Source organism: Erpetoichthys calabaricus, chromosome 11 (genome assembly GCF_900747795.2).
Source record: "Erpetoichthys calabaricus chromosome 11, fErpCal1.3, whole genome shotgun sequence".
Lineage (NCBI taxonomy): Eukaryota > Metazoa > Chordata > Cladistia > Polypteriformes > Polypteridae > Erpetoichthys > Erpetoichthys calabaricus.
This window is the reverse complement of record NC_041404.2, coordinates 46400390-46428346: the sequence shown is the minus strand read 5'-3', so window position 1 is coordinate 46428346 and position 27957 is coordinate 46400390. Positions and strand designations below refer to the sequence as shown.

Here is a 27957-nt window from a genome sequence, read left to right as displayed (position 1 = left end):
TTAATCGGACAATCCGTTAATCTGTTAATTCCCAGTTTCTATGTTTTGGGGGGCAATGTAAAAATTACAAAACTAAGTTTGGTAAATTTTTTAGAATGTACCAATCACTATTTATTACATGGGGATAATTTAGTGTTTATTTTTTTAAAACTTGGTTTCTAAAATTGTCTATCTAAGAATAAATAGGATGTTGAAAGACAGATACTTTACATTTACATTTACATCATTTAGCAGACGCTCTTATCCAGAGCGACTTACAACAGTGCTTAGTAGTCTACGACTGTTCTTCAGTCTTTAAGGCTAGGATTAAATCTACTGTCATTAAACAAGTTACCGCTGACCAAGTTGTACACAAAACCATGCTAGAAGAAAATAGTAAGTTGTTAGTACAATTTTTTTTTTTTTTGAGAAAAGGGTAGAAAAAAGTATGGGGACTTTAGTCCCCCAAGTGCTGTTGAAAGAAGTGTGTCTTCAGACGACGTTTGAAGACAGTGAGGGTCTCCGCTGTTCGTACAGCAAGAGGAAGTTCGTTCCACCACTTAGGAGCCAACACTGCAAAGAGTCTTGATGCATGTCGTCCTCTTCTTTTAAGTAAGGGTGGTTCGAGACGAGCAGTGCTTGATGTTCTGAGAGAGCGAGAAGTGACACGCTGCTTAACCAGTGCTGATATGTAAGGTGGTGCAGTTCCAGTTTTGGCCTTAAAGGCAAGTGTTAGGGTTTTGAACCTGATGCGGGCAGCCACAGGGAGCCAGTGCAGGTTCCGCAGCAGAGGTGTAGTGTGTGAGAATTTGGGAATATTAAAAATGATTCCTGCAGCTGCATTCTGGATCAATTGAAGTGGTCGTGTTGCCTTTAGTGAAAGTCCAGACATCAGAGAGTTGCAGTAGTCCAGCTTAGAGATGACCAAGGTCTGGACGAGAAGGGGCCTGAGTTGCCTCAAAAGCTTGCATATTGTAATCTTTTTAGTTAGCCAATAAAAGGTGTCATTTTGCTTGGCTTTTCTCTTAATCCCAAGGGGAAATTCACAGAATTTATTTTATTATTTATTTATTAATTCACAGAATTTTATTCTGCTTTTCTGTCGTCTTCTGATTATTTTAATCCATTACTTGCTAATGAGTGTGTTAGTGAGTCTCACGTTGCCTTTCTGTTGTTTGCACAGGTGCCTACTCCGTTTATTGTTAATTGTCATTATTAGGGTGCAAACTAGACAGGAAAAAGCAAAAGCCTGCATCCACAGGGGTTCCCCAAGATTGAATTTGAGAACCACTGGGCTAAAATGTGGCTCCAGAGTGCAAGTTCAGTTCTCAGTATGAAACGCCATTGTAGTGTTGAGTAAGTCACTTCAAAGGGTACTGTATAAAATGAACCTGTTTGCAGCAATGTTCATTACAAAAGATAGGTAGTGTTCCCTTACTGATAAGACTGTAAAGCATTAAGTTGCATGTTTAGAAATCATCACGGACTCATTTTGGGAACTTAGTTTGGTTACTGTGTGCAATGGGTTAGATTATAGAAATACTTGTAACATCTGTATTATACCCGTAAAGACTCTTGGATTGATGTTAACTATGAAAGGTGCTATTTAAAATCACATATTCAGTGCACATCACTGTGTCACAATGTGATCTTGAGTGAATCCCAATATGCTTCAGTGCTTAAACATTTGCCTCTCCCACTCATTTAACTGGTCAAGACTCATGTCTTCAGTTTGAAAGCACGGTATTATGTAAGTTAATTTTCTGTTTATTATACTCCCTGATTTTTCTGGAAGCAACTATTTAATAATATTTTAGCAAAAAAATACATGTGTTTACCATGCTTTAAATGTACAACTGGATAATGGACACGTGTAATATGTAACATGAGATTTTATTTCTTTTTTTCCATGGACAGTTTCGCACCATTTGCAGTTGTACAGCACCAGTCCACCATTGTGTTATATTATATCGTAAAATTTTCTTTCCATTCTGCATGAAAACACGGGATGAAAATTTTTTCTCACTCATCACTATAGACTACATAGGACAAGTAACATATTAAAAAGTAATATACAATTTTTGTGTACAATTTTCAGTTCCCTTAAATAACAGAAATAGGAATTTGTAATTTTTAAACCTGCTTGATTAAAAAGTGACTATACAGTATTAACAAACACTGTTAATGTTATATATACTTGAAGATGGTTCATTTGGTTATTGTCCATCACTTTATGATGCCCACTTTCTCAATGTTAAGATTTGCGTATTTGTTAAGTAAATTCCTACTTCAGCGATTTAATACTCATTAGTTCCTTTCACCAAAGCAATCACAATGAAATATATTCTATAATGTTGCTATAGAAGTGTGCCCTGTGATGGACTGGCACCTTCCAGAATTTGCTTCTTATCTTTTTCCTAACAATGCTGATGTAGGCATTTACTTATGTCCAATTATAGGAATAAATAAGCTTAAATCATGAATGAACCCCTCAGTCATTAAGTCACTGTATTGGATAAATGCTTTTGCCTTCGATGGTCTGTACAGTGATTCGAGCTAGTTCTCTTTAGAGAGAGCTATAAAGTATATATTTCTACAGAATTTAGTTAACTTTAACTGAGTGCCAAGACAAATTTGACAGCCTGCTTGCAGACCGCTTGCTTCCCTCATTGTCTCTTATCAGGTCATCTTGGTGTATTTTGTTTATGTAGAATTTTAGTCTTTGACCCCTGCAGTTTTCAGGCAGAGTTCCATTTTGGAAAAACGGCTAGATTTTGTTAGAGATCCCCTGAGAATGCTTATCTTGGACAAGCCATACACATACCCCGTCAACCTCCATTCACACCCCCTCACCAAACATATCCGGACAGTTACCTCCTCCTCCTCTAAAGCAGAGATAATCCACTCTTGCTTGTAGCATGGGGCAGATGGGCCTTTTGGGATCTCTTGGCAGGGAAGATTAGTGCTTTAAAGAAGCAGGATTTGATATTAGATAATGGATGTTAGCTGACAGAGGCTGTCATTGGCTGCTCATTCTCCCCAAACTGTACTACTTATAGCACTGATGCTTTTATAATGCAAATATGGTCATGATGGTGTGTGAGTGTAATTTGCAAATGTATGCAAGCCTTCTTTGTAGCATATTAAAGTGTTTGTGTTATTTCTTATGGCTCTTGGAAATTATTCTGTGCCTTATCATTTAATGGCTATGTGGTTACATGACGTATTGTTTAATTTTGTTTTGATTGTTATTAATGTTCTACAATAAATCAAGTCATTGTCCCAGATAAGCAAATGCATACGTTACAGTAATAATTCTGTTGAATTCACATTGAAAGGCAGCTTTAATGGCATGACACAAGAATAATGTGTAATAAGCAATAACCATAAAAACTACCTGTTGTTACAAGTAATGTCTTCAAAATAAACAGTAAAAACCTGTCATGAGTGATGTCACCGACAATGCAAACAGAAAATAAAACTTTTTCTTCTGTTATCATCTCCTCATCTGTGATCTGTGATATGCTGCGACCTAGATTAATCAACAACTTTATTTTATCTTAAATGCAGTTTTTTTTTATGCAGTCATTTTTATAAATGTGCATTTTCATTAAATTGAGCCAATCCAGTCAGGATCTAGCCCTGGATTTGACAGCAGCCCAGTGCTGTTAAATTATAGAATTCTTCATTTTATTGTGCATATTTGGAAAAAATAGGGTTACCCCTCACTCATTTCTGCTATCTTACAATAGCATGATTAATATTTTTTGCCTTCGTTTGGGGTTACTTTAGCCACTGGAGAATTCCAATTTTTATTCACTTTTACAAGCACTCTCATTTCAACAACCAAAGGCTGTAGTGTAGACTTTTCAAAGCCTTTCTATTCTGTAATCATAAAATGATAAATTGTAGTTTCTTTTACAACCAACTATACAAATGACAAGCTACAATGCAGACATACTTATCAGACACAGTCTTGTGTATGACAGCAGTCTGTTTTAAAAGCTTTTCTTCAGATTTTGTGCATATGCAGGAGTCCAGATAAACAGGCTTAGTGATTTGGGATTAGAATCCTGTGATCCTCCCAACTGCACCAGTTGCAAGCCACTTCTTTCAGACTATAATTCTGAGTCTCATAGTTACTTCTTATGAGCTCTGTTCTATTTGTGTTTTGTGAAATCCTCCACATTCTATATATTCAATCATGACATCTTTGAGGTCTTTGACATTTTTGCTCAAGTGACTGAAGCTCACACACTTTTTAAGAAGCATTGCAATACGGATTACTTGCAATAACAAAGATTAGTGCTGTATATTTCGGAAAACTAAAGACAAACCATGGCCACTATATTAAAGTGTAATCTCTTATAGATAAAGTTATATGCAGAGAGGCTACGAGGGCATAGCTATCTGGTAAATCAACTGTATTTTTAATTTGAGTTAAACAGAAATTAAAATATTTTTCAGGTGACAGGAACTGTATATATCGTAGTTGTTCCTAAAGCCACTCGATTCCAGGCTGAAGGTACATTCACACAACTATGTTTTTGTTTAACAACGTAGACATTAGCCTCCATTTTCGCCTTTCATCCACACTACTCTGGCACTTTTTAACCTCTGAAAATGGAGACTTTTGAAATCGCTCTGCTAAGCTGTATTCTTTTGAAAACTGCAGCTCAGTGTTGCAGTGGTGATAAGTAAAAATGTGGAATTTTTAAAACAGACTCTTAATTGTGCTGTGATTGGCTTGTGCGCATTACCTAGCTCTTCCCTGAATGGATTCTGCTTATTACAATGTCTTATTCCCTGCTAGTTCACCTTTCATGGAAGAAAACCATATTTTAACAAAACAGACATAGAGGAGTTGTTCTCCATGGTGCTTACTTGTATGGTTTTAATGCTATATACATGTGCAGAAGGCCAATAATTTAACCGTTGCTACAGTTTTGCAATAAAGCCCGTAGCTGGAAGTGTTACCGTCCCTTCAAGGATATTTCCGCCAATGCACACATGCCCAGTTTTGGTGAACATCTACGTCATATGCATTTTTTGTCTTTTTAGTGTGGGCTGAGATACTTTAGTATTTTCACATAGTTTACAAATGTGGGCGGAGATTGTTTTTGTTTAAAAAGTTTTTAAATGAAAGCATAGTACTGTGGAAATAGCCTGAGTTAGCATACTTACATTGCAGTATAGCTTTAGAAGGAGATTGTACAACAGTGCTATAGGAGGACATCTTTAGAGACGTGCAGTACACTGTCAGCACTAAGCACAGAACAGGTGGTACACACAGTGTTAGGGCAATAACTCCAGAATAAGAGGGGTTCAGCTGTTCCTACCTCCTTATGTTGCTGGGTGTTGGTGCTTTTAAGGGAGCCACTGCACACTGGGGAAATGGCAGATATTATCCCTTTTATATGAAAAGGGTAACTGAGCTGATCCAAGCACCTATAGGCTAGTTATCTTAACATGCATCACAGCTAAATGAATGGAAGGAAGTACTAAGGAGTTTTATTGTCAGCATTGGTTCAGAAGAGGGTGGTCATTTTCTACTAACATGCTGGAATTCTATGAGGAAGCAGCAAAAGGATCTGATGAGGGTTACAGAGGGTTATGGTGTAAGAAACTGGCTGACATTAAGAGTGGTATTTCATAGGGATCAGTGCTAGGGCTGCTGCTATTTTAAAAATATATATAAATGATTTGGATAGGAATATAAGTAAAAAGCTGGTTAAGTTTGCGGATAATACCAAGCTAGGTGGATTGGCAAATAATCGAGAATCCACTTAATCATTACAAAGGGACTTGGACAGCATGCAGACTTCGGTAGATTTGTTACAGGTGAAATTTAATGCAAGACAATGTAGAGGATTACATATAGGAAGTAAAAATGTTAGGTTTGAACAGAAAATGGAAGGTCTGAAAATCGAAAGTACTCCTATGACTGTAGGAATCATAGTGGACTTCACTCTATCAACTGCCAGACAGTGCCCAGAAACCATTAAGAAGGCTAACAGAATGTCAGGTTATATAGCACCCTGATGTGTAGAGTACAAGTTAAATGAGATTATGCTCAACTTTATAACACACTAGTGAGGCCTCATTTGAATTACTCTGTACAGTTTTGGTTTCCAGGCTACAAAAAGGACATAGCAGCAATAGAAAAAGTCCAGAGAAGAGGATACAGGGATGAATTCTGAGGAAAGACTGGATCCTTTTTAGTTTAAGCAAAAGAAGATTAAGAGGAGGCATGATTGAAGTGAGTAAAATTATGAAGGGAATTAGTAGAGTGGATCAAGACTGTGGCTTTAAAATGAGTTCATCAAGAACACCGGGACACAGTTGGAAACCTAAGGATAAATTTTGCACAAACAATAGGAAGTTTTTCTTTACACACACAGACACATGGAATAATAACCAAGTAACATGGTAGACAGCAGGACTTTACAGACCTTCAAAACTACACTTGATGCTATTTTAGAAGAATTATGTCAAAGAGGTTGGCGAGCTCTGTTGGGCTGAATTGCCTGTTCTTGTCTAGATTGTTCTAATGTACCCATGGGGTATAGAGTAGTGTGTTGAACTCCTCTCAGTGGTCACCTTTTGGAATAGATGCTACCACAACCTCAGGATAGTGGAATTTGAATCAAATAAAGCAGTTACACAGAAATGTTTTAAACTAAAAGAATTTTAGGATAGGCAAATTTTAATAAGACTAGGGGGCTTCACTCGCCCACCCCCGGGTTTTGTTTACCGGATATACAATTTAAAGAGATTATTTTCATGGGAATTGTTACATATGCATTATGCACTTTTACTTTAAAGCTTTTTTTTTAAAACAATACTGTACTTGTCCTTTATTTCCAGCCCCAGGCGTGGTTAAATCTCTTTCTTGCAGGATGTATAACAATGCTCGTGTTGTGAGGGGGATGGGGAGGGGGGGAGGTGGCTGAACGCACGCTAAGGAGAAGCAGTTGGATCATCTGCTGGCTTGCTGCTGCTGTTCCTGGCAAGCTGTGTGTTCTGCTTGTCGTTGTTTTAAGAGCTGTGAGCACATGAAGCGTATCTGCCAAAAGCATTCCAACAACTGCTAGGTTAGATGTCCGTTAACTTGTTTTAAATGTTGTCTCACTGTCTTGTCTTGCGGGACGTTAAAGTGTCTCTCGCGGGACGTCAAATTCTCTTCCGAGAAGATCACGTCTAGTCTCCCTAGTCTCCCTCCTAAGATTTTTTTTTTATAATAGAGAGATAAATAACAGATATAAATATCAATGAAGTCGTGAAAAGTTGGCATATAAACAGTAATGGTCTAAAAATAGCTTATATTAAAATACAGGTGCAGACTTTTATCCAAATTAAAAAAAAAAAAAAACTCCCATGTAGACTATATATATTCTAACTTTTTGATCAGTTTTATAATGTTGGCTCCAAAATTTATGGTAGCACCATCTGTGTCTGTCTCGTCTGTTGGAAAAGTAACCAAAGTGCTCATGTCCATTGTAGAATCTGCTGTAAGTTATTTGTGTTTTTTAATTTAAAAAGTATTTTTCATTTATTGTTTTTTTTTTTTTTTTTTTTTTTTTTTTTTAATAGGTTACATTTGTCTAATAATGTTGCATGCCAAGCTCACTGCCTGCATTGCTTACTGATCCACAAGTTCATAGGTTTGAATCTAAAAAGGGACTGAAATGCAGAAAGTACAGCGCTCACCACTTACAGCACTAATTATGTGTTTATTTGGGTAAGTTAAGAGAATGGGCACACTTTTTGGGTTATGTTGCATCTCCTGGTGCTGTAGCCTATGCAAGAACTACTGTATACCCTTGTGTGCATATACAGTATATGCAAATCTCGAACATTTATTTTTAGATGGTGTAATCAAACCATTTATATTATTAAAGCACTGGGAGGTAATCAACATTGTAACATTTTACACTCTGATAACCCTGATAATAAAGGTCAAATAGCTTAATTTGTGTCATAGGTAAATTGGTGGATTCTGATATAAATAATAAGATAGAAAAGCAGTTGCCTGAACTGGTGTGTTAGCAGGTGGTTTGCACAGATTTTGATGGGGAAGAGGTCATGTTTTTAACAGTATGTCAGTGTCTTACAGGGAAACAACAGAAATATTTAATACCAGAAGACTGACTTGTGCAGTGTACCTTGACATTCAAAAAGCTTTTTAATAAGCTAACCAAAAACAGAGTAATTAAGCTACAAACATCAGGGATCCAGGGCATGGTGTACAAGTAAGTTTAGTAACCACTTAAAAACTGAAAACCATGGATTTTAGGGTGAGGATTTTTCCTGAATAAGCCAGCATCAGGATCCCTCTCTGATCAGTTGTGTAGCATCTGCCCTCCTTAATTCATATACACATTTTAAATAAATGTGTAAAGCAGTTGGCTAAATTAATAGAAGAATGTGGTTGTGCTGTCTAAACGTAACTTAACTTTTTGGCATTCTAATCTGCTTATCAATTTTGTAATTTATATGTTGGAAGAACAGTAGTAAAAGATGCTGCTACTTGTATGTCCTACTTCAAAGTGTGAAAAAAGTGCCTTAAAAAGATGGACTTACCCTTACTGGGAGTAGAGTTTCTGTTAATAAAATTGTTGACATTTAAGCCTCTCTTTTGAAAGTGAAATGCTGTTATTCATTAAACTATTAATAACATTATAGATTTACAAAGCATTTTATGTCATTTTGAAAGGGAAAGAAAGATCATATTAAATATCCAAGCAACTGAGGTGTCGACAGAAGCCCTAGCCATTCTGTCAATGGGCACTTTATTAGTTGTGCACATTTCTAAGTGCAGTGCTATGAGATCCTTTTACTGCCATATCTGCCTGAATACTTCAATGCATGGATTCATGCAGGTGCTGAAAACATTCTGTGGAGATTCACATTCATTCAGTAGGGTCACACAGTTCCTGCAGATTTCACAGCTGTGAAAGTCACACTCCATCATATTTTAAAGATGCTAATGTATTAAGAGTCCTAGTGTATAACAAGATTACAATTTCTTGCACAATTATTCTACCATAACTAACCTGTACTGTTTACACAATAGTGGGTGGATTCATTGGTTTTTATGTCAAATTCGAACCCTACCATTTTTTGGAGAAATCAAGATATATTAAAGCAGCTGACCTTTTTTTCCCAATCAACAATCATCCAGCTTTAGTGATTACATGGTTACTGTTGCCTCATTTTCCAGCATGGTGGTCTGCTGCTGTAACTTATCCAGTTGTAAGTCCAGCATGCTGTAGGTTCGTATATGCCGTAAGTGAACAGAGCTGCTGTTTGAGGTCTTGCTGCCTTTCCATTAGCTTCAATTAGTGTACAGTAATCCCTCCTCCATCGCGGGGGTTGTGTTCCAGAGCCACCCGCGAAATAAGAAAATCCGCGAAGTAGAAACCATATGTTTATATGGTTATTTTTATATTGTCATGCTTGGGTCACAGATTTGCGCAGAAACACAGGAGGTTGTAGAGAGACAGGAACGTTATTCAAACACTGCAAACAAACATTTGTCTCTTTTTCAAAAGTTTAAACTGTGCTCCATGACAAGACAGAGATGACAGTTCCGTCTCACAATTAAAAGAATGCAAACATATCTTCCTCTTCAAAGGAGTGCACGTCAGGAGCAGATCATGTCAGAGAGATAGAGAAAAGCAAACAAATCAATAGGGCTGTTTGGCTTTTAAGTATGCGAAGCACCGCAGCACAAAGCTGTTGAAGGCGGCAGCTCACACCCCCTCCGTCAGGAGCAGAGAGAGAGTAAAGAGACAGAAAAAAACAAACAAGCAAAAATTAATACGTGCCCTTCGAGCTTTTAAGTATGCGAAGCACCGTGCAGCATGTCGCTTCAGGAAGCAGCTGCACAGAAGGTAGCAACGTGAAGATAATCTTTCAGCATTTTTAGACGAGCGTCCGTATGGTCTAGGTCTGCGAACAGCCCCCCTGCTCAATCCCCCTACATCAGGATCAGAGAAAGTCAGCGCAAGAGAGAGAGAGAAAAGTAAGTTGGGTAGCTTCTCAGCCATCTGCCAATAGCGTCCCTTGTATGAAATCAACTGGGCAAACCAACTGAGGAAGCATGTACCAGAAATTAAAAGACCCATTGTCCACAGAAATCTGCGAACCAGCAAAAAATCCGCGATATATATTTAAATATGCTTACATATAAAATCCGCGATGGAGTGAAGCCGCGAAAGGCGAAGCGCGATATAGCGAGGGATTACTGTAGTCAATTCTTGTCTGTCCTTCCTCATTAGCAAGGTGTTTTTTCTTGCAGAAATGATGCTCACTAGATTTGTATTGTGTTTATCTCCCCATTTTTGTAAACTCTGGAGACTGTAGTGTATAAGATGCTGATGCTGGAATTGCCACATCAATCTCCTCTCCTCTTACCACTGTATGCCCTGTGACAGACTGGCACCCTATCTAGAGATACACAGTAGTTCGTACCCTGGATTGGAGTTCAGAATCATTGGCTGTGACTTTTTTCACGTGTCTTTGTTATGGTAACACAATGGCAAATGCCAAGAACAGCCTGCCCTGTGAAGAGTCTACTGTGTGTGTACAGAGTGAATTTATATTCTTTTTCAAGTTTTGTTTAATTTGATGCAACCATTTTTAATGATTTGTACATTCTTGTTAATGTTAATTTCATGTGCCCATTTTTTGATGATACATCCATTGGCTTTTTATTGGTAATTTTACAAACCCATTTTGTTTATATTTTTGTTCACCTGCTCATTTTTATGCTTATTTCCTACACTCACTTTCTGATGTTAATTAATATACCCATTTTTTTTTTTTTTTTTTTACACTTTCATTGTTGATGTTAATTTTCTGTACCCATTTTATTTTATGCTTTCATTTTTTGGTAATTCATGCACCATTCTTGTGAATTTTACATTTTTTATTAATATATACAAAGATCTTTTTGTTATTACGTGCACTCTTACTTCACACATTTGTGCCCTTTAGCGTCGGTGTAATAAAGGCATTTAATATCTCTGAGGCACTTGCTGGGTAACGCAAGAGTGATTTGTATGCAAAGTCAATACCTGAAGAAATGAATTCAGCACAATTAGTGCACCATAATAGCACTTAGTGTTATTCTATTATTTATTAGAGGTTTCTTTTTTTTCCATTTGTGTTCATCTCTAATCATTGAAAATGTCATATTTGCTAGCAGCTAAACATCGATCCTGTAGGTATGCAACATAAGCTCTTGCTCTCTGGTTTTCTTAGGGCTGCTACTTCTTGAGATCTGCAGCTTGTCTGGGTTGCCTTTAAAGGACAAAGTTTAAAGGTTGGGTGTGCCTTTAAAGAAAACCTGTTTTTGATTGAGCTAAGGCATTTTAGGCGATTTTCCGTGGTAGGCTTCATTTACATGATAAAGCAAGTCGGAGGTAGTCGATGGCATGCTCCCATGAAGGCCTGTCACTTAATGTCACATGCCCTGTGATTCGCTCTAACAAATTTAAACAGGTTTGATTATGCCTTTAGTTTTAGGTACAGGCTCTGTCTACATGAGAGCTGACAACCAATAAATGCTCATACGGAAGCACAATTCATAACGTGCAGTGCCAAAGACTAAGAAACTGCAGGTGTTTTGGACCTTAGAAACAGAAGAGAAACTCCTTTGTCTGATGTGTCATATTTTACATACGGCAGAATGGAAAATGGGTATGGAAGAAAGAAGACTGTTGTTGATGTGCTGGCTCCATCATACAGCAAGTTATTGGCTATCACAAAAAGGGACAAGCATCATTGTGATAGAGTTTGGAACTCAGTCAGTAATTGTAACATGCTCAGCAATTTTCAGTCATTTAAACTGAAATGGTCCAAGAACGAGATAGGCAACTAATGTGACATCTGCTTAAGCAGAAATATACTGTATTTTGTGATCCTTGATGGTAAAGTATGTCCTGGCTACTTGATGCATTGTTCAGAGCATGTTGGCTGTTGATTAAGGCCTGTTGAAAATGCTTTCATTGTTATATTGGACCTTACTTAAGAGTATGTCATGAAGGCCCATTGCTATGTTGCATTAATTTGATTCTTGAAAGTTTCTTTGTCTTTCTGTGTGTTTTTGTTCTATTTTTGTACACACAGAGTGGTAGCTCTAAGGCTAAGGATCTGCGCTGGCAATCGGAAGGTTCGAATCCCATAAATACTAGAAGCAGGTCCTCTAACTTACAGGGAAAATCTTGTGGTTGGTGGGAGGATTTTCACTCCAGCCACCGTAAAAAAAAAAAAAAAAAAAAAAAACACGCCTCATACTATTCCATTGTGGTGTTGAGGTCTCACCCACTGCAGTCTGGTCCCAATTGAGGTTCGTCATGTGGAGTGTGCGGCAATGTACTATCAGTACGTGCTCCCAACCCCTCTCTCCTCTTTGTACAACTTGTGTGAAAGGCAGAAAAGTTTGTAGAGTCCACTGTGTTAGAGACAGTTATCAGTATCTAGTTATTTTGTATAGTTAGCATCCCAGAGAACATTCTTTGCTTCATATGAGATACCTGAAGTTTTGTACTTGTTTCATCAACATTTTCTGTTGTCTAGAAGTTATGGATTCTTAAGGGACATACTATCATGGACCAAGTCCATTGTGCTTTGGTTGCCTGGCAACATGGTTTTAGCACATGATTTGTGGATTTTTATGTCAGCTTCCTAGTTAAGGTCTCCTTTATTCATTCCCTGCTTAGTTTCGAAGCATCCATTGGAGATGGATTCATTCTTTCATTTAATCTTTTAAAATTATTAACTTGTTAATTTAAGTTGAAAACACTGCCTTCCTAAAATTTAGATTTGATTCGTTGTATAACATTTCTAAATAGTAATCATTCACCTTGTTACAATAAGACCTAGCGTTGACCCTTTCAGTAAAGACTCAGCCAGAAGTGGAGATGTTACTTTAGAAATGTACGAGGTACAAATCTCTTTTGGTTAAGTTGTTTATGTCTGATGAGGTTGATTATAGATTCATTTTTTTGGAAGCTTTGGCGGTAACAACTGTAGCTGTCGTTAATTTAAAAAGTGTTAATTACAATATTAACTACTTTTGCACAAATTGCTGATTACTTCACAAAGTATGGCTTATATAAACTTATGAATAAAGTACAGTATAGTGTAGCTTCTTTTACGTAGTGCTATCATAATCCAAGAGGTATTTAACTTATTAAAGAACTTTACACTGAAGAACTTTTATATAATCATAATCCAAGAGGTATTTAACTTATTAAAGAACTTTACACTGAAGAACTTTTATATAAGTAAAAGCTCCATAATGAACACATCGTATGTAGCCTATATAAATCTATTAACAAGAAAGTAAAGTAGTTTGACTGATTCTTTTGGTCATTCTCGTGATGATATCTTGGAACATTTTATTTTCTCCAAGGTAATGATGACTTTGTGTATTGTATTATCCATTTTTCAGGTAGCAGTTTAAAAAGGTCTCTTGTTGCTGTTGATACCTGAGTGTGTGGAAAAATGAAAAGGCCAAAAAAAAGTCATATCCTTCCCTTCCAGGATATATGTACATTGCCTACAGTCACAAACTACAACTCCCACAAGCCCCTCCTCATCCGTGCAAACCCTCTTTAAAGCCACAGACCCTGTGTTATAACCTAAGAATCTGTTCCATCAGAAATTGTTACTAACATAACACTAATATTAAACAGAACACACTAAATAAAAAGAAAACCACATATGTGGCAATGCTACATTCTTGTCCAGGAAGGATCAAGCTGGTTTATGCTACTAACAGTGTAGCTTTTAAAAGTTACAAGCAAACACACACACAGACTTTTAGTTTTTAACTTCACTAGTTACAGACCCACAGTGAGCAGATAGTAAAACCTGAGATCTCAATCATTTTCCCCCAACTTATAATTATATAGTTGAACTTTAAAATAATATGATGCATCATTTGTGATTAATTCTAATAAGATTGAAAAATATTAACAACTCACCAGATTCTATATTTGAAGAAGCCTAATCTCTAAAGGGTTTTACTGATAAAATACATTTTTTTTCTCCACTGTTAAGTTTCCATTTCATATGTTTTTGTGGGAACTGGACACAGCTATTCAACTTTTCAAATCTGATTCACCCTAACCCAAATTCATTGTGGTCTTTACACTAAGCCAGTAACGTGTTGTCGTGTGGTTACCATGGAAAGAATGGTTGCTATGGTTTTGCCGTGGAGAGAGTGTTGTTGCTATGGTATTGCCTTGGATATGGAGGGACATCATTTATTACTGTCAGCATGTTGGCAAGAGAGGAAATCATGGCTCAATGTGAATTTTACAGTTTCTAGAGTTTATTTATAGAAAAAAAGAACAGATCCTTCTAAAAAATGCTACTGAACAGTTAATCTTTCAAACACATAGCATCCACTTTTTGGCTTACTAAACTGTAAGCTTGCTGGCTTAGCATGAGTGAGTTATGCAGAATCTCATTATTAAATGCAGGCTATTTTTCCCTATTCCAGATGCAGTAATAGATCATAGTTTCAGCTGCTGAAGCACAAGCGTATGAATAAGGTTGCCAAACAAATTTTAATTGAGTATGCAAATTATGAACTATTTTTTCCTTGAACTCTCTTTACGGCCTTAAGCCTCTCTCTGTCTCTCATAAAATCCTCCAGCAATAGAGAACATTCTTTTTAAAACATACATGTAAATTTAAATAAATTGGCAGTACCTATTTCCTAATGACTGAGGTAAGGACTCATTCCTTTTTTGGGGCACCTTTCATGTTTCATGAATCAGAGAAAATGATATCTACACACAACTTAGTACCTGCCAGATTTGGACAATCAGGCCTTTGTAGTCAAGGAATACTGTTACTTGAGGAAAAAAGAAAATTCCTTAGGGCATTAATCTCATTTAACAACAAAGGGGTAGCAGCTTCAGAATTTCAAATGTGAAACTTCTTTTTCATTCATGAGCCTTGAGGTGTTGAAACAAAAAGTAAAAGAAATAATTAATATGAAAGTGAGTGGATTATTTCTACAGCTATATTAACATGTTGATATATATTAAGCTTGTAACACTTCATAAACTCCAAAGTTCACTTTACTGTATATCTCAGTTTTCCTGTCTTGGTCCAAGTCATGGGTTTAAAACTAAAAAATTCTGTAAGTACAAAGCTAATCATTTGAGCAGTATTTACAGTTTTTTAGAAAAAGGCTTTTAAAAACCTAAATACCTTATTGATTTCATAAAACAGGCCACCGACAGTGTTGGGTAACATTACTTTTAAAAGTATCTGAGTTATATTATGCATTACTTACAAAGTAGTAACTAAATGTTATTATGAAATGTAGTGCATTACAAACAGTCTGTTACTTTTGCTTTTCTTTTTCTTGTTTTGTATGAAAAACTACACATTTCACTGGTCAACAGTTGTTATTAAATTTTAAGCCCATATATGAATCCGCATGAAACTGGTCAGAACCACGGATAATTGATAATTTTATTGTTTTATAAATACATTAGTCATTATTGCAATGTGAATTAAATAAAATCAGTGACACTTTAGGTACTGCAGAAATGCATCATTTGCTTATTTACTTTTTTGTAACAGAACCTTATCATACACTTCATTGTGTCTTCATAACACTAGAAAACTTAAGAAAAGTGTTTATTCATTTCTGCAATGTGTCCTACTAACAAAACTGAGGTGGCTTAATTTAGGCACAAATCTCTTGATATTACACATTTAGTATAAGACCTGTGAATCCTTCACAGTTAACAAGTCATTTTACTATCATGCACAGACATGAATAACCTTTCTACTGATGTGTTATGAAGACCAAAAGAAGCGTTTGTTAAGGTCTTGTTACATAAGAGTAAATGAGTAGCAGATGCTGTTTTGCAGTAACTAAAGTGTTACCATGATATCCATTCCTAATTTTCATCCTCAGTGCTAGTCCCCAAAGATTTAGCTGCTGTGTTTCCAGATCACACTGCTTCACCACTCCAGGACACGATGGGTTGCTGTTGCTGACTGTATCATCTCTTCTTTCTAGCACAGTCCTGAGAAACTGCCCAATGAGGGCAGGTTTCTCTGCCCATTTCAGTCTAGCCACTATAAAGCTAAGATGCTCTTGGCAGGGATAGTCTCATTCTGGAGAAAGCAGGCCATAGGACAGAGCTTCCATCTGAACCAGGACCGCTTTATGTACCTTTAAAATACTGTCAGTCCAGTTGGGCTAATTTGCCTTTGTTCATTTGTGTTTATTCACACCATCAAGCACTTTTTTTTGGGTCTTTACAAATATTAAAAGGGGTGAACTGGTTGGTGCCCCAACATTTAATTGTATTCCCTCAGTTAATGATACTGGATTAAAGCTAAACTGACACTTTATTAATAGACTACCTGTCAAAGACCAGTAATAGCAAATATTTTTAAATTATTCTATCTCTTGTCTAATGTGCACTTTCAGTTACTTTCCATGGTATTCGCGTGTGTGTGTGTGTGTGTGAATATTTCTTCACCAGTATTCCCTCTCTCGTGCATGTTCTCGTAAGCCTACTTGTCATATTCTGTCACCTCATTAATATGCCTGTCCTTCAAGAATAGCTATTACAAACATTTAAAAAAAGACTAAGTGGAACAATAACAAAGTTAGACCCACTACTGTGTTTAATTGTACCATTTTGTTTCCATCCCTCCATCCATTTTCTAACCTGCTTCCTATTCCAGAAACAAAACCAACAGCCACAGACCCATCCCTTGGCAGAGCTCCAGTCAGTTACATACTGAGCCAGTATAGTTTTTCCAGTTAAACTGACTTGCATGTTGTTGGAATATCAGAGGAAAATTGGTGTAATTTAAGAAAAACCCACCTAGACGCTTGTAGAGCATTTGTACAGTTGCCAAGCCATGATTTGAACCCAAGACACTAGAGCTCTGAGGCAGCAATATAAAAAAAAATACACCAATGTGCTGTCAATATTTTATTTCAATACGGTTAATAATTCAAAAGAAATAATCATTTTAACGCTGGAGTTTTACCCAAAAAAGACGTTCTGTTTGTTTGGTCATCGGTAGAACCATATTGGTGGTGTATTTTTTTTTGTTGCTTTCTCCAAATTAGATGTTCAGAAAAAGATTACCTGCTCTATTATTATTATTGTCACATAAGCTGTACTTGTATGTTGCGCTGTCTTTTTTTAAAATTGTGATGCTCATGTGACCGAGGATCACTATTAGAGTGTGGATGTAGAGTCAGTAAAGTAATTTAACGTTAAGCAGAGCTTGCTGGCATAAAGAAAGCTATCCTGTGTGAGTTATACTGTAGCTTTTTCATGCAGGAAGGAACAACCAACAACCTAATACATCCATTTCTCTATGCATTATCAAATCCACTTAATCAAGTTCCGGGGTCAAAGCTTGTCCTTAAAAAACGAGCAAATGGCAAAAACCAGCCCTGGATTGGATGACAATAGTCGAAAGTGACATTCAATAATGTCTTTGGAATGAGTGAACATCTATGAATTGCCTACGTGGATTTAAGACTGTTTACCTGAGATGCTACAGGTTTTTTGTCTCCATATCCCCAAGGCTGTCTAATGGTCCTGTGAGAATTTGGAGAGAAGGCATTCACCTTTATGCTCAGTTTTTGTGCCACTTAATTAACCTTAGTAAATTTGCATAGACTTCTTTTTCCTTCCAGGCAAACAAAATTACAAATTTTAAAACTGCTTAAAAATGCAAAGGACATGTTTCTTCCTCCATTATGAGCCAATGGTAGTCAGCCCTTGTTTTTGAGTGCCGCAGTGCCTGCAGGTTTTTGTTCCAGGCAGTGTTTTTTTTTTTTTTTCTTTTTTGTAAGCCAATTTTAGTTGTTAATGGAGCATGTCATTTAATTAGGAGCCTTGATCCTTCTTTCTCTCTGCCACACCAGAAATTTTTTCCAATTTTGTCCTCCAATATGTTCTTCTTTCTTGAGAAAATCAACGAAACATTCTGCTGTCTTTACTCCTCTAATTGTTTTTAAATATTGTATACAAATTGTTGTTTTTTTTTTCTTTCTTCTTCTTCCAACAGAAGATCTAATAAAATAAAATTCTAGAAAGAATTATTTATAATCAATTGGTTGAAACACCTTAACTCCAATAGTTTATTTGAGATCTACCAATCTGGCTTTAGGCGTTATCATAGTGTTGAAACAGCACTCCTGAAAGTGTTCAACAACATCTCTCTTATTACTGACTCAGGTAATGCGGCAGTCCTTCTCCTCCTTGACCTGTCCGCTGCCTTTGACACTATTGACCATGAGATATTGCTGTTGCGACTTGAACATCTTGTTGGGCTTAAAGGGGCTGCTCTTAACTGGTTCAGGTCATTTTAAACTGGTAGACACTTTTAAGTGACTTTTATTTCCTCTTCTTCATCTACTGCTCCTCTTAAATATGGTGTTCCTCAGGGATCCATTTTGGGTCCTATTTTATTCTCTATATACCTTCACCCTATTGGAGCGATTTTTAGGAAATTTTCTTTTCACTGCTATGCTGATGATACTCAGGTTTATATTCTTGTCTACAACAAATCAACACCACAACTGTCTGTCTGACCTAAGATCCTGGATGGCTAATAATTTTCTTGATCTAAATCAAAATAAAATGGAGGTGCTTATCGTGGGTCCATCAGCTAAAGCCCAAATTGGTCTTGGACTTCTCGGCTCTTTCTCTGTCTTTTCCAAACCTCAAGTCTGCAATCTTGGTGTTACCTTTGATAGTAACCTCTCTTTTGAGAAACAAGTAAATTCTGTAGTCAAGAGTTGCTTTTTCCAAGTTTGTCTATTAGGTAAGATAAAGCCTTTTTTTATCTTCTAGGGATCTTGAGATAGCTACTCATGCGTTTATTTTTTCCCACCTCGATTACTGCAACTCGCTGTATTCTGGGATTAACAAATCCCTGATACACAGGGTACAGTTGGTCCAAAATGCTGCTGCTCGCTTTCTGGTTGGGGCAAGAAAGTATGACTCTGTTTCTTCTATTTCAGCTTCTTTACACTGGCTACCTGTCAGTTTTCGAATTGATTTTAAAATCTTGCTGCTAGTTTTTAAATCTTTACATGGGCTTGCTCCTGCCTATTTATCTGAACTGTGTGTTTTACATCAGCCATCTAGAGTGCTTAGATCTTCTGGTCAGCTGTCTCTGGTTGTCCCTTGTACCAAGTGTAAAACCAAAAGGGAAACATGGCTTTTGCAGCTGCTCCGCCTCGCCTGTGGAACTCTTCACCTCATCATATAAAGGAGTCGTCTACAATTGAACTGTTCAAAACAAGATTAAAGACTCATTTCTATTCACTTGCATTCCGTGACTTTCAGTAATACTGATGGTTTCCTCTTTGTGATTATATAACATCTATTTTTTATGTATATAACATGACTTCTATTTATTATGTATTTTATGTTCATATATTTTTTTTGTATTTATGTTTTATGTTAATTGTTTTGTTTTTCTTTTATTCTATTATTGTAAAGCACTTTGGCCACAGCATTACTATGTTGCTTTAAATGTGCTATATAAATAAATTGACATTGACATCTAATAGGTACAAAATGGGATTCCCACTATTAACAAACTTGTTATTTGTAGCACATTTTACTTCAGTAATAAAATAAAAATAGCATTCAAAGCCTCCGAAACTTAGGAATGCAGAAACAGAACCCATACATTTGAAACAATAACCACAGTGAGAATCTCTGTGAAGTTCGTAGAAAAGTAAAGCCTACACTGTTAAAAAGCTGAGGTCAGACTATGTGATGGAATGAATTATTATAAAAGAGTTTTTCCCTCCAGGATAATAAAGAACCAGCTAATCTAGTACTTGTGCGTTAGCCAACAACTTGCATGAATAGTGGAGGCTTTGCAAAATATTAATCATTTGATCATAGTAATGCGTATAATGTTATTGGTCTTGCCTTCAAAAAGTATTTACTGTAGCACCTCATGGAAGGTTAGTTATCAAACTATCAGTAATGGCGGACTGCACGATAACGTGCAGTGAATACACTCGACTTGAGCATTCATAGTTTTCATCCTCTTTCTCTGTATGTTTAGCATTTGTTTGCTCAGAGGTTAATGCACTTGCTGCTTCCTGAGCAGCTCTTCTTTTCTCCACCCTAGCGGCCCACTTCTTCTCTTCTTCCGTCGGCATCTTTTCACGTTAAAACTGATTAAATCAGTGTTTGTGTTGCAATTACTTAGTACGTTTTCCTTAATTTTTCACTTAAGCCTTCCATCTGCCTCAAGAATGATTTAAGATTTTAAGGGGTAGGGGAAGTGACGGTGAAGGTGGTAGGGATGAGAACGGCACACGTATGTATGTGGTGCATGGCCACCCTGCTGGCCGCAGCCAAGAGTTGATTCTACAATAAACTAAAATAAAAATAAAAAGAGGATAACCTTGGAGGTCAATCATCACCCCGAAAGCGGATAGTAGACGTCACATAGTATATGTGTACCAAATATCAGGAAAATAGGTCAAACGGTTTGCAAGCTACATGTGATTTAATATCCTGGACAGACAAACGGACAGCCACGGTAGCGTATTTTATAAGAAGACAGTGAGAGTCCAAGGCATGGGGCAAAATAGGTACAAACCTGGCTTAGGCATAGCAGTATACTTGTTATGGTGCACGAAACCTTTCCAGAATTTATTTATTTATTTATTTATGTATATATATATATATATATATATATATATATATATATATATATATATATATATATATATATATATATATATATATAATATAATACACACCCATTGGGCTGAGGCCATTGCATTTTTTCCACTTAAAATAATTTAAACAATATAAAACATGTAAAATGAATTTACAGATCATCCAAAGTTAAAATAATTATGAGAGGTTTTACAGATAGACTGAAACAAAATTCAGATTCTTGTTAATTTTAACTGTAAATCAGGTGCCATGACAGGTCAGTGGATTGTGCTGCTGTTTCACAGCTTCCAAGTTCTAAATTTAAATCCCAGCATGGGCACTGCCTGTGTGGAGTTAGTAAGTTTTTGTGTGAGTTTTCACTATGTTCTCTTGTTCCCAGCAACATCTAAAAAAAAAAGTGCAAAAAAGATTGATTGGTGACTATAAATGGCCCTGATATTTGTGTTAGTGTGCCCTGCAGTAGAATGAAACCCTTGTCAGGCTGGATCCCATTTGTGCTCAATGGTACCACGATAGACAAAAGTCTTTTGAAAAACGAATCCACATGAAATCTTACACAGAGGAAATAAAAATGTTTAATATATTTACACAGTGGAAGAGATGGCATCTTACATGCACTTTCAACTTGTGAGTCTGAGTGAACTCCTCATCACTGTCCTCAAGTGACTAATTGAGTTTCAGACTTCAAGGATGTCTTTTCTTCATAGCTAGCTCATTCCACTTGAACGGAACTGCACTTTTCCTTCACACAATCTCACTGTCCACAGTATAGTGTTTCTCACAATGCATCTCATTGGCAAGTCTGGGTCAAAGCTCCAGTGTAACCAGATTTTCTTCACAACTTGTCCTTACTGGTTTCCTGGAATGTAAATCCAGGTCCATATCCAGTGCAGAGTGCACAAATTAAGCATTTTAGCCACTGGAGCCAAAGGAGGATTCCTTTGGGTTAAGAGACTAAACATTCTTTTACCAGTGAAGGTATCACCTTTTTAAGGTGGACTCCTTCCATTTGAACCTTGCTACAAATGGAGTTGCAATTTTCATGTTTGATGTAGGGATGGTGTCACATCTCTATAAATTGAGGAAACCAACAATGATTTGTCGTTTCCCTTGTATTGTTTCTCTGAACTTCATGTATTGTTCACATGTGCACCTGGAGCCTTCATGCAGTTATTGTAAGCAACGCCCTCCACATTGCGGTGGGCTGGCGCCCTGCCTGGGGATTTGTTCCTGCCTTGCGCCCTGTGCTGGCTGGGATTGGCTCCAGAAGAACTACCGTGACCCTGTGTTAGGATATAGCAGGTTGGAAAATGACTGACTGACTGACCCTCCACATTGTCACATTTTTTCAACCCACAGGAGCCGTAATGTCCTCACAGGTGGCGCAGTGGTAGTGCTGCTGCTTTGCAGTAAGGAGACTGTGGAAGATTGTGGGTTTGCTTCCTGGTTCCTCCCTGTGTGGATAGCGCTTTGAGTACTGAGAAAAGCGCTATATAAATGTAATGAATTATTATTATTAATATGCAGAATAATTGAACGCTGGCCATAGACCTATGATTCTGCTCCTATTTATTTGGCTCCGCAGTTTATAAAGTTGACATTTTTGGGATGCGGTTTCCTTGATGCGTCTCAGTGGGCTGTAGCATAAATGCCAATATTCAGTTTTCACTTTTTAGTGCTAAGCCCAACACCTGAGCTGCTTGTAGCATTGACATACTTGACTTTTCTGAACAAGATACCAAATATTCTTGCAAATTTGTTGTGACTTGTGGTACATTTGTTTTTTTTTTTTTAGTACAGCTTTTACTTCCCATAGATGATTAACTGTCTTTTTGAGCAGACTCTGTGAATGAATGATTGAATTAGGGCTGATCAAAGAAACTCTCTGTAAACTCTCCGATCTGTAGTAATCATATGTAACGCATATCAAAGTTAAGTTTTATAACCCACATTTACTTGAGGTACCTCATGCATTACGAACACCTTTTTTCATTCAAGATGGGATCCAAGGGCATACCCAAGCCTTTTGACAATGGGTTGGCATATATTTATCTATTTATTGTACAGGGAATCTAAATAAATAGACCTGTTATTGCTCAATCTCTTGTGGCTTAAAGTCACTTGTCCCTTTAAAAAGTTTGACACAGACTGTTTAAAGGGGTTGTGTAACAAGTTAGCAGGCTGGTGACTCTTTTCATTATCATAATTAAACAGAACAATCACTACACCAACTAATAGGCAGAAAGAATGATTCAGTTTTCAAAACATATGTCAGGAGTAAACTGTGTTTTGAATGTGCTACTTAGATAGCAATTGGGAAGAAACGCACGTAAGTATTCATTGAGATTATAAAAAAAAAAAAAAAAAATGTTGGTTGCCCCAGATAAGGCATAATGTCACCGCAGAACTACAAATTATGGAATTTTGATGATATTAACATTTATATATCAGAGAGACAACATATTTGGTTCTAGACCATCCATCCATCCATTTTCCAACCCGCTGAATCCGAACACATGGTCACTGGGGTCTGCTGGAGCCAATCTTAGCCAACAGAGGGCACAAGGCAGGAACCAATCCCGGGCAGGGTGCCAACCCACCGCAGGACACACACACAAACACACCCACACACCAAGCACACACTAGAGCCAATTTAGAATCGGCAATCCACCTAACGTGCATGTCTTTGGACTGTGGGAGGAAACCGGAGCGCCTGGAGGAAACCCATGCAGACACGGGGAGAACATGCAAACTCCACGCAGGGAGGACCTGGGAAGCGAACCCGGGTCTCCTAACTGCGAGGCAGCAGCGCTACCATTGCGCCACCGTGCCACCCTTGGTTCTAGACCAATACTTTATAACTATAATTATACGAATATAAATGTTAATGCCTACCTTTTTTATTTAATAGTCTGTATTTTTATCTCTCATTTGTTTCTGGAAACTGCATAGAGGGAGAAATAAATATCTATTAACTCTTCATTATGGCCAGGCAGTAGTCTGAATTTGGAGATGGCCAAGGTTGCTCAGTTTGGGATCCATGTTTGTTTGTTTGTTTTGATTTGTGTGCTTTTTTTCTCCATTTCAGGTCAGCAGTATCTACTGTTTATCATTAATGTATCATGTAGCCATAAGTCAAAGCATAATATTTCCACCATTCATATGACAAAAACAATTTATTTTTTTTATTCCTGCCATCAATTTCCTGCACTTGCTTGATAAAACAATAAAGAATTGCACACATTAGAAAAATGTATCTAAATATGTTGACTGCAGCATTTTCTCTCTCTCTCTCCCCCTTACCTAGTAGCTTCATTTCCCTTAACTGGACCCCAAGAGAGTGATGTGACATTAAAATAGCAGGTAAACAATGTGAAAGCCAGCACTTCTGATTTGAAGCTTTATCTCTCTCTCTCTTTCTCTCTTTCGTTGCGCTTGCCCTCCCCAGCAGGGCCGACATTATGACTCATTACCAGACTGACTGTGCACCTTTGCTGCATGAGCCACAAGAGAGCCATGGTCTGTACACAATATGTATATATTACCTCATTAGGAGCTTAAAGTGAACCCTGTTTGTTATTTCAGTGTTTTTATCAACCCTTATTACAGAAAGCAGATGTCAATATTTGTTGTACCCTTGCCCTCATTTGGGACTTTAGGAGGAAGTAAATTAATACTGCACAGGTTAGTTAAGCTGCAAAGCCATATGACATGCAACACAAATAATTCTTAGCTCTGCATCTGCATGCCAGGCTTTTAATGTTGGCTGCAGCTCATTATTTGTCACATTCCTTTTAGAGTTTACAACAAATACTTTTTAACATCCATGTCATTAGCCTTCAAGGAGTTTAGCTGATTAACAATATAATGCGTAGTGTGAAGTCCAACTTGGACTCCAATAATGATGGACTAGACAAAAATGTTATTTTAGGTGCTTATCTTTTTAAGAATATCGTTTTATTTTTATTTTTGTCAAGAAATTATTACCTTTGAGGAACATACTAGCTGGGTAGAAGCTCTAAATCTTCTTCTCTTCTTTCGGCTACTCCCATTTAGGGGTCGCCACATGGGATCATCTGTCTCCATCTATTCCTGTATTTTACTTCATTTTCTGCCACACTGGTTGTCTTCGTGTCTTCCCTCACCACATCCATACACCTCCTCTTTGGCCTTACTCTTTTCCTTTTGCCTGGCGATTCCATCCTCAACATTCTTTTCCCAATGTACCTCTCATCTGCATGTGTCCAAACCATCTCAATCTAGAATCTCTCACTTGGTCAGCAAACTGTTGTTCCTGTGTTGTCCCTCTAATATACTCATTCCTAATCCTGTCTACATGTGTTACTCTGAGTAAAAATTGTAGCATCTTCAACTCCATGACTTCCCGGTCTGCCTCCTGTGTTTTCGTCAGTGTCACTGTCTCCAAACCACACAACATAGCTGGTGTCACTACAATTTTATTGACCTTCCTTTTCACTCTTTTAGGTACTTTTCTATCACTAATCACTCTGGCCACTCTTCTCCACCCAGTCCACCCTGCCTTCACTCTCTTCTCCACCTTTCTGCCATACATTCCTCTTCTTTGCACTGTTGAAGGCAAGTATTAAATTTATCTACCTTCACCACCTCTGCTCCTTGCAGTCACACCCTTTCACCACCTTTCCTCTCATTCACACACATGTACTCTGTCTTTCTTCTGCTGACTTTCATTCCCCTTCTCTCCAGTGTGTACCTCCACCCCTCCAGGTTTATCTCAACTTTCTGTCTACACTCACTACAGCTTTAAAGATTTAATCTGTAGGGATATATATATTTAAATTATATATAATGTCTGAGTATATATGTGTGTGTGTGTGTGTGTGTATATATATATATATATATATATATATATATATATATATATATATATATATATATATATATATATATACAGTAATCCCTCCTCCATCACGGGGGTTGCCTTCCAGAGCCACCCGCGAAATAAGAAAATCCACGAAGTAGAAACCATATGTTTATATGGTTATTTTTATATTGTCATGCTTGGGTCACAGATTTGCGCAGAAACACAGGAGGTTGTAGAGAGACAGGAACGTTATTCAAACACTGCAAACAAACATTTGTCTCTTTTTCAAAAGTTTAAACTGTGCTCCATGACAAGACAGAGATGACAGTTCCGTCTCACAATTAAAAGAATGCAAACATATCTTCCTCTACAAAGGAGTGCGTGTCAGGAGCAGTGACTGTCACAGAGATAGAGAGAAAAGCAAACAAATCAATAGGGCTGTTTGGCTTAAGTATGCGAAGCACCGCGGCACAAAGCTGTTGAAGGCGGCAGCTCACACCCCCTCCGTCAGGAGCAGACAAAGAGAGAGAGAGATAGAGAGAGACAGAGTTTGTTTTTCAAGCACAAATCAATACGTGCCCTTTGAGCTTTTAAGTATGCGAAGCACCGTGCAGCATGTCGTTTCAGGAAGCAGCTGCACAAAAGATAGCAACGTGAAGGTAATCTTTCAGCATTTTTAGACGAGCGTCCGTATCGTCTAGGTGTGCGAACAGCCTCCCTGCTCAATCCCCATACGTCAGGATCAGAGAGAGTCAGCGCAAGAGAAAGAGAAAAGTAAGCTGGGTAGCTTCTCAGCCATCTGCCAATAGCGTCCCTTGTATGAAATCAACTGGGCAAACCAACTGAGGAAGCGTGTACCAGAAATTAAAAGACCCATTGTCCGCAGAAACCCGCGAAGCAGCGAAAAATCCGCGATATATATTTAAATATGCTTACATATAAAATCCACGATGGAGTGAAGCCGCGAAGCGCGATATAGTGAGGGATTACTGTATATATATATATATATATATATATATATATATATATATATATATATATATATAAATTATATATATTGTGACACCAGAGGGCATTGTCGCTCCTCAAAACCCGCAGACAAACATCCAAGTCACCAAGTAAAAGCACTAGAAATATTTTTAATTTCTTCCTTTTGATATTGTGCCACAGTAGGCACCACAATCAACCCAATAAACAATAAATCAATAATCACAATACAATAAATCAATCCTCCTCTCCCAGCAGCTCCGTCACACTACCTCCCAACTCTGGCTCAGCTTGCTGGGTCTCTCATAGTCCTTTATATAGTCGTTATCCTGGAATTGCTCCTGTCCTTCAGTCCATGTGATTCAATAGCACTTCCGGGTCAGATGAAGACTTACCTTTTTCTTCAGCCCAGAAGTACTTCTGTTGTTCTGTCCCCGTGACTTGGGAGTACTTCCGGGCTATACGGAAAAAAAAAATCCCTCCGTCTCCCTGCAGTGTTACATGGTGGCACCCACGGTCTCCAGCAGGGTTGTGAATCCAAACTCCATCTCCCATGATGCCCTGCGGGAATCCGGGGCACCTCTATGCTGCAGGGAGGACTCCATCCTGATTTCTGAACAACTTACTCGAACTGCATTCTGTATTGAATAAAACTATATATATACTATATATATATATATATATATATATATATATATATATATATATATATATATATATATATATGGCATTTCAAATTTTACAACTGTGAATCTCACACATATATTCCCAAGTAGTATATTGCATAAAGATACACAACATCCATAAAGAAATGCAGTGAATATGTAGATGGTAATAAACACACACCAGAAATTCCAAGTTGGACAACCTTCATACAGAATACAATTTTTAAGGCTGGTGCAGATGTGTGTGTTTGTAACCATAATACTGCATTCATTTTTTGTTCTACATTTTGTTATGCTTGCTTGTGTACCATTTCCTCTATCTTTGTCTCTCGGCAAAGTTTAGATATTTTTCATTGTATTTATCATTGCCAGTTTTTACATATGGCCAGGCATATATTATTTGGTCTAGAACAGGATTTTCCAAGCTCAGTCCTGGCTGCAGACTTTGAATCCAACTAGTTTCATGAATCAGTGGGTCACACTTACTGTATGTCTCATCAATCTAATGGTTTTGATGGCCTTTTTCTTTTCTTGCTCTGCATTCAGAAAAAAGAAATTCAGAAATGTGTTTTTTTTTTTTTTGTCATAGTTTTAAACACTTAACTTTCTTTAACCAGTTTTGTTTCAATTCACCTAATTCCTGTTTAGTTTACACCTCAAATCATATCCAGATGGTGAGAATTAGTGATGAGCAGTGCAGATACAGGTGAAACTCACTGTCATTGTTGAGGGGTCAACAAGAGAAGTACAA

General features: G+C 37.4%; 1 protein-coding gene across 4 annotated transcripts in view; it reads left to right on the top strand.

Annotated features, from left to right (window-relative positions):
• Positions 1-27957, top strand: part of ndst1b (N-deacetylase/N-sulfotransferase (heparan glucosaminyl) 1b) — a 255734-nt gene that overhangs the window by 152572 nt on the left and 75205 nt on the right. The window contains exon 4 of one of the 4 annotated variants that reach the window (XM_051934207.1): positions 24019-24074. The exons of the other annotated variants lie outside the window; for them this stretch is intronic. The gene's annotated coding sequence lies outside the window, so the exon portion shown is untranslated. The remainder of the gene's footprint in view (positions 1-24018; positions 24075-27957) is intronic. 4 annotated transcript variants of the gene reach the window in all.